Consider the following 2,534-nt stretch of genomic DNA (forward strand, 5'->3'; position numbering starts at 1 on the left):
CCCTCTCTTTATGGAATGTGATGCTGTGTTTTTCAAAAAAAAAACCAAAACACACATATAGCGCAGCGGTTCTCAACCTGTGGGTCGCGACGATACCGTGTTTTTCAAAAAAACACACATATAGAGCAGCGGTTCTCAACCTGTGGGTTGCAATCCCTTTAAATACATCCTGCATATCAGATATTTACATTGTGATTCATAACAGTAGCAAAATTACAGTTATGAAGTAGCCACAAAAATAACTTTATGGTTGGGGGTCACCACTACATGAGGAACTGTATTAAAGGGTTGTGGCATCAGGGAGGTTGAGAACCACTGATATAGAGTGTTATAAAATTTCCTTCAAAAATACATTTAAATAAAATAATATAACTAATATTTCACAGCGCTTACTATGTGACAGGCCTCCTTTAAATTTTTGTTCAATCCTCATACAATCCTATGAAGTAGGTCCTATTATCTCCACTTTACAGATGAGAAAACTGAGGCACAGAGGTTAAATAAGCAGCCCAAGTTCCCCCAGTTAATACATAACAAAGCCAAAATTAGAATCCAGAAGGCCTGTTTCCACAATTTATACTCTGTGAGTTGACTAAAACATACTTTCCTTTTTATGCTGTTGGTGTGTGCCCAGAGCAAAAATCATGAAGGTGGCACGCAAATGATACTACTTTAGGAAACTGCTCGTCAGCCAAGAGATGTGGCTGCCCCCTGCCTCAGAGTGATTCTTACCGGTTCCCCTGTATTCCTGTTCAGGCCAGGGAGTGCTCTGCCCTGGTTCCCACACAGGATCCCTGGGCTCAGGCCCTCAGCACAATGTTCTATGTGACGGTGGAAGGAAAGCGGATTTGTGAGAGTTTGAAGCAGTGTCTCTCAACCTTCTGGCCCTTTAAATACAGTTCCTCATGTTGTGATCCAACCGTAAAATTATTTTCGTTGCTACTTCATAACTGTAATGTTGCTACTGTTATGAATTGTAATGTAAATATCTGATATGCAGGATGGTCTTAGGCGACCCCTGTGAAAGGGTCGTTCGACCGCCAAATGGGTCGCGACCCACAGGTTGAGAACCGCTGGTTTAAAGGAAGACAGAAGGGACCATAGAGAATTAGAGGGGAGGGGATGAGTGGCCATTTGTATCTGAGGCTTTTAGACTTCCTTCCAGAAGTACTGGAGCTGCTGGCTCCCACTCAACAGGTGGGGGAGGGTCTGGCCACCCCATGTACAGTGCCAGCCCCAACGGCTCCCAGGTCCTCCTTGTTCAGAAGGCTTAAAGGAGACACCCAATTATAATTCATTGATTAGAAATATATTTTCTGTAACTTTTCTATTAAGCCATTCAACCCTGGGAATAACTTTAACAGGCTAATTTTTAGAACAAGGAAATGTATTAAAAATTTCCCCTTGGAACGTATTCAGTGTGGAATACTCCAGTTTCTTTGTGTGGTGGGTTGCTAATGTTACTGGCAGGTTTTCTTCTTGTGGCTTTAAGACCTACATATTTTTTGGGGTGGGGGGTAGCTTTAGCTATCAGTGGGTTTGAAAAGGGGCCTGTCCTCAGTTCAGGCTTCCTTACTCCGACTACTTCTAATAGGAGAAACAAGCTTTCTCATTCTCCCCAGTCCTCAGGCCATTTTGTTCTTGCCATGTTTTTTTATGGCTACGCTGCCTGAGACGTGGAACTAAGGCTGGTGGTGGAGAAACCACAAAAGAAGCTCAGAGTCATATGTCACTCCATGCGGCATACTTGGTGGTGGCGGTTGGGGAGGGGGGGGAAATCTGTCTTCATCATTGGTTAAAAGTAGGAAGCGTGAGTCAACAGACTCATTTCCCTCGGTCTTATTACTTTGATTGCCATTTCCTGGACAGTAACTCTTGTGAATCCGACCCCATACGGTGTCACCAGTCAGCCCAGAAGACCACGTCGGTTTCATGTTCAGCCACTTTGCTGTCCTTCCTCTAAATAATTAGAGCTTTCTGAACCGGTGATCCCTTTCCCAATATTAAGAAAATGTACATAGTTAGGCAATAGATGGCAGTGTTTCCACAAATTATAATATTGCCATAGCCCTTCAGGGAAGCGGAGTGCTCAGCTGTCCTGTGGCTCGCCGTGATCGTATAGTGGTTAGTACTCTGCGTTGTGGCCGCAGCAACCTCGGTTCGAATCCGAGTCACGGCAGGAGGGGAGGAGGCTTTTGGAAGAGAACAAACGCCTGCAAACAGCATTTTGCAGCGAGACATCAGATAATGAAAATCCATAAAAGAGAAGCCGCTACACATATTTTAGATGTTAGAGAGAGGACATACACAGAGTGGCCCTATTAATGGGCTAATCCGGTGGCCAGCGTGTTGTGTGGGGGTTTTTATATTTGCGTGGACGGATAATATGATAAAACTGGAGTGCAGTGGGCATGTAATTATTATTAATTACAGCTACTTACGCCCTGCTTTGAGCGACTCGTCAGGTCTGCTTGCTTTTGAGCCCTGCCAGGGCGGTACAGTAATAACAACCCTGAATTATTTGGAAAGATGTC

At 44.3% G+C, this 2,534-nt stretch overlaps 1 non-coding gene across 1 annotated transcript; it reads left to right on the plus strand.

The window, feature by feature from the left end:
- The first annotated feature begins 2,107 nt into the window (after positions 1–2,107).
- On the plus strand, positions 2,108–2,179 carry TRNAH-GUG. Its single transcript has one exon. It is a non-coding gene; the product is annotated as a tRNA-His (tRNA).
- The last annotated feature ends 355 nt before the right edge of the window (positions 2,180–2,534 follow it).

Source organism: Myotis davidii, unplaced genomic scaffold (assembly GCF_000327345.1).
Source record: "Myotis davidii unplaced genomic scaffold, ASM32734v1 scaffold1471, whole genome shotgun sequence".
Classification (NCBI taxonomy): domain Eukaryota; kingdom Metazoa; phylum Chordata; class Mammalia; order Chiroptera; family Vespertilionidae; genus Myotis; species Myotis davidii.